The sequence below is a fragment of the Pogona vitticeps genome, chromosome 2 (genome assembly GCF_051106095.1).
Source record: "Pogona vitticeps strain Pit_001003342236 chromosome 2, PviZW2.1, whole genome shotgun sequence".
In the NCBI taxonomy this organism is placed as follows: Eukaryota; Metazoa; Chordata; class Lepidosauria; order Squamata; family Agamidae; genus Pogona; species Pogona vitticeps.
Window position 1 is genome coordinate 182,370,505 of NC_135784.1, and position 7,730 is coordinate 182,378,234.

The 7,730-nt window shown below is 47.8% G+C and overlaps 1 protein-coding gene across 5 annotated transcripts in view; it reads right to left on the reverse strand.

Moving 5' to 3' along the window:
- The window catches only part of PDE4A (phosphodiesterase 4A), a 510,240-nt gene that overhangs the window by 110,271 nt on the left and 392,239 nt on the right, over window positions 1-7,730 (reverse strand). The window lies entirely within an intron of this gene.

The following is a 7,730-nucleotide window of genomic DNA, read 5'->3' on the forward strand; positions in this document are numbered from 1 at the left end:
TCACCACCTAATAAAGTGTACCATTAAAATGGCTCTCCCCCCCTGCAGGGAGCAGGGATCTATTGTTATGGTCCGCCCTCGAAGGCTACTGGATCCTGTTGGATTCCAGGATGCCATGAGAGGTGTTACGGCTGACCTGGCTGGCGCTCCTGTCGAGGCTCTGGTGGATGGCTGGTTTGCTGCCGCGACTAGGGCTGCTGACATGATCGCACCTAAACGCCCTCTCCGGCGCAGAGACCGCCCGGCACCCTGGTTTAACCGGGACCTCCGGGCGAGGAAGCGGGTCAGGAGACGGCTAGAGCGCAGGTGGAGAAGGGCCCCGACGGATTTCAATAGGATAGCTGTCAGGGTCGCTACTAACCTTTATCTTGCTAAGGTAAAGGCTGCTAGTAGATCATACCTCGCTAACCGGATAAGCGAGGCGTCCAACCAGCAGGCGGAGTTATTCCGTATAGTATGCGACCTTTCCGGAGTTGGTCCGGGTGATGGGCCTCCCCCTAGTTTTTCGCCGGACCAATTTGCAGCATTTTTTAAATCAAAAGTGGAGGCCATCCGCCGGGACCTCTCTCCTTTTTTGAGTACAGTGAGTCGAGCTGAGATGTCCAGCGCTCCGTCTTGCCCGGTGATTTTGGACACCTTTCAGCCTGTTACGCCTGATACTGTCTCCAGGGCGCTTGATCGCTGTCGTGCCACCACCTCCTCTTTGGACCCTTGCCCGGCCTGGCTAATCAAAGCGGCCAGGCCGTTAACAACGGAGTGGGCCACGGCTATTATAAATGGGTCTCTCCTTGAGGGCAGATTTCCATCTGCCCTGAAGGACACACTCATTAGGCCCATTAGGAAGAAACCTAGTTTGGCGGCGGACGAAATTGGCAACTACAGGCCCGTCGCCAATGTTTCCTTCCTTAGCAAGGTAGTCGAGAGGGTGGTGGCCGATCAGCTTCAGGCGCTCTTGGAAGAAACAGATGCCCTGGATCCATTCCAGTCGGGCTTCAGGCCGCGCCACGGCACAGAAACGGCTTTGGTCGCCCTGTGTGATGACCTACTGAGGGAGGCCGACAGGGGTAAAGTGTCCCTGTTGGTCCTCCTCGACATCTCAGCGGCCTTTGATACCATTGACCACGGTATCCTCCTGGGGAGGCTCTCCGAGTTGGGAATAGGTGGCCTGGCATTGTCCTGGCTCCGTTCCTTCTTGGAGGACCGTCCCCAGAGAGTCCAGCTTGGGGAGAGGGTCTCGGCCCCGTGGAGCCTCAATTGTGGGGTTCCACAGGGGTCGATTATCTCCCCAATGCTATTTAACATATATATGAGGCCGCTGGGTGGGGTCATCAGGGGGTGTGGAGCTTCGTGCCACCAGTATGCGGACGACACGCAGCTCTACATCTCCTTTTTGCCAACCGCAGGAGAAGCCGTCCTGTGCCTCCAGCGCTGCCTGGGGACTATACTGGAATGGATGCAGGAGAACGGGCTCAGGCTGAACCCGGACAAGACGGAAGTGCTGAGGGCGGGCCCCCCCACAGTCGGGGATTTGGGTAACTCCCTCTCTTTTGGGGGGGTGACTCTCCCTGCTAGGGATGGGGTACGCAGCTTGGGGATCCATCTGGACCCGGTGCTCTCCATGGAGTCACAGGTGGCATCGGTGGTCCGCACCGCCTTTTTTCACCTTAGGCGGATAGCCCAGCTGCGGCCCTACCTGGAAGTGGGGGCGCTCACCACCTTAGTACACGCGCTCGTAATCTCAAGATTAGACCACTGTAATGCGCTCTACGTGGGGCTTCCTTTGAGGCTGCTGCGGAAATTATAGGTGGTGCAGAATGCGGCGGCCAGATTACTTAGTGGAGTGAAAAAATTCCAACATATTTCGCCCACTCTGGCCGCATTGCATTGGCTGCCCATCAGGTTCCGCATCGACTTCAAAGTGCTAATGCTTACGTATAAAGCCCTAAACGGTTTAGGGCCTCGATACCTGGCGGAACGCCTACTCCCACCAAGTTCTACCCGGATCACACGGGCGAGCCAGGAGGTGAGGCTGAGGAGCCTAACCCCGAGGGAGGCCCGGAAAGAGAAAACAAGAAATAGGGCCTTCTCGGCGGTGGCTCCTCGCCTGTGGAATAACTTACCTCCTGACATTCGCGGAGCTCCCTCGCTGGGCACTTTCAAGAATCTATTAAAGACCTGGATGTTTCGGCAGGCCTTCTCATAAAACTACTTTTTGATTCTCTTATCTCTTTATCGTCTTTTTTCTTTTACCTGTTTTTGTATTGGTTGTTTATTCTTATTGTATTTTAACATTGTTGTAAGCCGCCTAGAGTAGTCCTCGCGACTAGATAGGCGGGATATAAATAAAATAAATAAATAAATAAATAAATAAATAAATATCACCCCGAGGGTGGGGTGGGGGAAGCTGGTTCACAGATCCCACTGCCAGGTCCTTCCTTCTAGAGATGTAGACATAAGCCTTGGCCTCCAAATACACTCCTTTGCTTGGAAACATCTTGGGTTCTGTTGGAAGCGATGCCAGTTCTAGCGTTGCAAAAAGTCCTCAGGTTCTGACCTGGAGACTCAGGGCCCCATCACCTGATACTTCAGGAAAGGAGCCGGATGGGTATGCAGAGTGTGGAAGCAACACACTACAAGGAACAATGTTTTGTGCGGGATGCTATCTGTGGGAATGGGGGAGTACAACAATGGTTCCTTTTATGTAATAATGCAGTTACAAGCACAGCTGTTACTCTTCTCTGCATATCTAGTCGCAGTTACTTGTCCCTTTGGCGTAGGGTGGGTGAAAGCTTTTAGAGCAACATTCTGAGGGGCTCCCCCATGTTTTTGCCATATTCTTATTTTAAAAAGTAATGTTCTACATTGTTTTTGATTAACCACGAGTGAGGCAAACAAGGTCCCCCATGAGCCAATCAGAAACAGCCTTGGGTTCTAGCTCCCAGTTTTACACCACCCCATGGAGAACCTTAAAATGTAAGGTAACATCCAGAAAGTCTCAGCAAAATCTTGGGACATGGAAACCACGACACACAATTTCCCAAACCAATCAGAAACCTGGACATAGCATGGCTAGCTAAAAAAAAAAATGTCTGAAAAGTATACCTGCTCAGTCCTTGAAAAACTCTGGGGTCAACTTTCAATTGCATACAGCAAGATGTTTAACACTTGCTAATTTCTGCATGGCAAGCTCCTCTTAAAAGACACAGCTCTACAGACTGACCAAAATACAAAACAAAACACAAAACCCACAACCACAACAAAAGGAATTGGTATGTTAATTTTTTTTTTTAAAATCTGATTGTGAAAGAACTTAAGTCTCAGGATGTAAGAAAATAAGTCACATTTAATTTCAATTTAAAACTGCCCAACACATTTCAGCCTGAATTTATAGCCTTCTTCAAGGGCATTCATTTCTTCTTCCTCCTCTTCTTCTTTCGGTCTGTACCCAGCTTCAATAGAATCACCTACCCCATGTCAGGAAAAAATGAACACCCCTGACATTTAGGCTGCAATGCATTAGGCCGTTTTAAATTGAAACAAAATGTGAGAGAAATGCAACCAATCTGCTGTTTGATGAGAAAACAGAGTAAATGTGAGCACTGAGCATGGACGGACCAAGATACAGTATTTTACTGCTTAAGGTGGAAGAGCAAATGACACTTCCCACTTCCCTAGTCAAAGCACACAATACTCTGAGCTAGTGGTTCCTTGGCACCTCAGAGAATGTCCCAGAAGTACCTCTCAACCCTCCTGGCAGGAATAATCCAATAACGATAAATTAAGCAAATCATTACATGCTGCCCTTTCATTGTACCCCAAAGCATCCATCTCAGGCAGTTGCCTCTTTCTGTCTGAAGACAGGACTGGCCCTGACCAAGAAGAACACCGGTCTATCTCAGAGTGCTTCCTTTACTTTACAGAAAATAATGAATATCATCATCTATCAGCAGCTGAGAGATAAAACCGAGCAAACCATTCAGCAAATAGATAACATCCACAAGATGAAGGCTAAAGATAAGGCAGGGGAAGTGCAGCTCAATCTGCTGGCAAGAATGCTTAACCTCCCCTCCCCCCACAAGCATGCAATGCTCAGACCAGTAAGAACCCCTGTGTTATTTTGTTTGTTTGCAGAGTAAACAACTTTCGCTTAAGCTTCATGAGGTGGTTTATGCTGAAGCATTCCAGTTCTACATGCTTGCTTCTCATTCTCTTAAAGGTTCCCCTCAAGTACATGGACCTTCATGGGAGGGATAGGATTCCTAGCAGGACTGGCCCTGCTATGGAAGCAGAGTGAGGCAGCCGCCTTGGGCCGCGATGGGGAAAGGAGCACGAAACGCAGGGTAGGGTTCATTGTATGCGGCATACCCCCCCACCCCACCCCCACCTAGGCTACTGCCCTCAGGTGCCATGGAGGAGGCAATCCCATCGTGCATGGGCAACTGTCCCTCCAAATAACTACTGCAAGGAGAAAGGGAAGGGCACTACAGCATCTTGTCCTTCTTTTTCAAGCAGTGAAATGTCTTCTTGGACCAGCCCTAGTTTTAAGCATGACTTAAACCCCTTCTAAACCTTTCTAAAAGGGACGTGGTGGCGCTGCGGGCTAAGCCGCAGAAGCCTCTGTGATGCAGGGTCAGAAGACCAGCTGTCATAAGATCGAATCCACGTGACGGAGTGAGCTCCCATCGCTTTGTCCCAGCTCCTGCCAAACTAGCAGTTTGAAAGCATGTAAATGCGAGTAGATAAATAGGTACCACCTCGGTGGGAAGGTAAAACGGCGTTCCCTAGTCACACTGGCCACGTGACAATGGAAACTGTCTTCAGACAAGCACTGGCTCTACGGCTTGAAAACGGGATGAGCACCGCCGCCTAGAATTGGACACGACTGGACTAAAAACATCAAGGGGAACCTTTACCTTTACCTTAAACCCTTTCTGGTTTTCCTACTTTCCCATTTTTAGTCCTTTAATGAGTCACAGGCCTGGACATACAGAGTGTTCTGTGATGCCCCATCCATCCATTCATGCCTGTAGAAGCAAACAATATGTATAAATCTGACCAGTCTCTTCAGACCAGCGAGAGTTCCTGGTAAGAAAGGGAGACAAAGCGAAGCCTTTTTAAAATGGAGACTCTGGTTCGTAACACTTCATGGAGGAAAAATTAAAAGTTTCACTCACTGAAGCAGAGGGGAAATTATGGGGAAAACTACTAATGAAAGAGCTGATAAAATCTTTAGAAATCAGAAAAGGGCCACAAGCCACCCCTGGTGCATCACTGGATCCAGGAAGGAAGGCTCCTTTCCTCCTAGAGACCGTCTAACACCACTGACGGTTGAAAATAAGTCGTATTTAATGTGAAACAATGGCCAGCCGTTAACAGCATGCTTGAGCAACGTTCACAGCATAGCTCTGGGTCAAAACCATTTATAATTTGTGTAATTTGTATTAGACGGGAAGGAAAGAGAACAATCTAGGCTGGCAATTTAGCAGCCAGAAGCTCGGTTCAGTTAGGTGGCAACAGAAATACAGGGAACACGAAAAAGCACAGTTTTCCTGCAAAAGGAGAACCCAGAGGAGGAGAGAAGTGATTTGGCTGATGGGGAAGAAGCATAGACTGTTCCAGGCAGGGGGAGCTGGAAAGTCCAAGGCTTGGAAATCTGAGTGAAACAGGACCACGAAATGTATAGCAGGCAAGCTTCAGTGGAACGGATGGGGCGAGAAGTAAAGGGAGAAGAGGAGGTGACGTGCCTTACAAGTGGCCTAGAAGTGCAGGGACAAGACATTTGAACTTGGAATGACTAGAAACCTCTACAGAACCTGAGGAACAGAGATGGAACCAAGAGGAATTTTGCAGAGGTGTTTTTTAGAGAGACTCTAGTGTTGTAGTACAGATGGTATAGTGAAGAGACTGGACTAGGGTTGCCCTGGGGAACTTGGCCCAGGGATCACTCCCTGAAGACCCAGAGTGCCACCACAACAGAAACAAAAAGACCCACTTTTCCTAAGAGGGACACTGATATGCAATAGTGTCGTGTTAAATATGGAAGTGCAGAGGCTCATCATGGCAAGACCCGTAACGAGAGCCCTGCCTGGAAGGCTCCAAAATTGCAGGCAGCTGCATCCATCCACATAAAATGAAGAGCAGGCTGTTTGTCAAGATACTGGCTCTTCATTTCCCATTCAAGCAACAACATGCCTCAAATTAGGTTGCATTACAGCAGAGATGGCGAGAAACAACCCAGGGTTCCAGCTGCTCTCTCTTCTAAACTCTCGCTCTCTCTTCTAAACTCTCGTTCTCTCTTCTAAACTCTCGCTCTCTAGGAAGAAAGGAGGTGTGCTCGCTCTCGGAAACAAAAAAATGAACTAGAAAACAAGCAGGTGATTGTTGGCCACAGGAGCCTCTCTCCCTCTGGTGCCCTCCAGATTCCTCCCTCTTCTAGTCAGCAGCAACCCCCGCTGGGTAGGATGCTGACTTCCAAAATCTCACAGGCAGCACAGCAATGCACAGGAAGCTAAAGGAGGCAGAGAAAACCATTTGACGTATTTTGTACATTCATCTTCCCAGGCTCCTAGAAGTCTATTCTATGTTGTCACAACCCTACTCTAGAAATATACTCCCAGATAGATTTCTATCACTGAAAAATACTGCCATGTCCACCAAGGAAGTTCTGTTTTTGGCTCCCAGCCGTTCTGCCTCTGAGAAATGTTGTGTTAGATGATGTGATTGCACAACAATATTGTGTGGGTCACTCTGGCCTTAGAGAAATATATCTGTGTCCTGATCTTAGGCTCTCCTTTGAATCTCAGCTCAAACCTTTGTTTGATACAATGGAGGAAGAAAGGAGTTCCCAACCGCAGGGATTTTATAAGTTACTGCATTTTGGACAGTAAGGAAAAATGTCCTAAACTGTACTGTAAATGCTATAAAGAGGCAGTGATCTGTGCAAAATATATAGTCTTTCTTCTTCTAATAAAGGAGGACAGTCATGTCTTGGTGTGGAAGACCTATACACAGGGTCTGCTTTCCATCTTTTCTCAACCATGAAGGTTTTGGAAAATGACCGTAGAATTTTCAGGACCACGTACATCCCCCAGAAATTAAGCCCACCATACAGTGAAAAGGCAACGTTTGATATCCTGTACAGATTTAGGCCATCTTCATGCTCAGCCTTCACCTTCTAGAAACAAAATGCCTACCTTTTGTGGCTGGAAAGATATCGATCTGTGTCCAAGAGAACTGCAAGAGCCGGAACAGCTTCTTGCTGACCAGTACAGAACCTGTTCCAGGCCTAAGTGGCCCTGCTACCTTCTTCTGCAATGACTAGCTTATGTGGTGCAGTGGTTAAAGCATCGATCAGAAGACCCAGTAGATAACCCAGGCTCTTTCTTTCAGCTTTGCCTAAATTTACATCTCCATTGCGATAATAAAGTGGTGGTGGTGGTGGAAGGAGACATGTCTAACCTGGAACTCCATGAATGGGGGATATTATTTATTCAGTTGTAGCTTCCCCTTCCTCATGAGAACCCATGTGGCAAACAATTTGTATTAAAAAAAAAAACCTAGTTAAAATACACGAAACCCAAATATCTAAAGTTCAAATTCACAAAGAGCTGAAATCACAAATGCAGTCATACCTGAAACTACAAACACCTGAAATATCTGCTAAGAGAATCTGTTAAAAATAAACAGAATAAATGCAATACAAACAAGAAGTACCCAGAGCCCAACAGAAC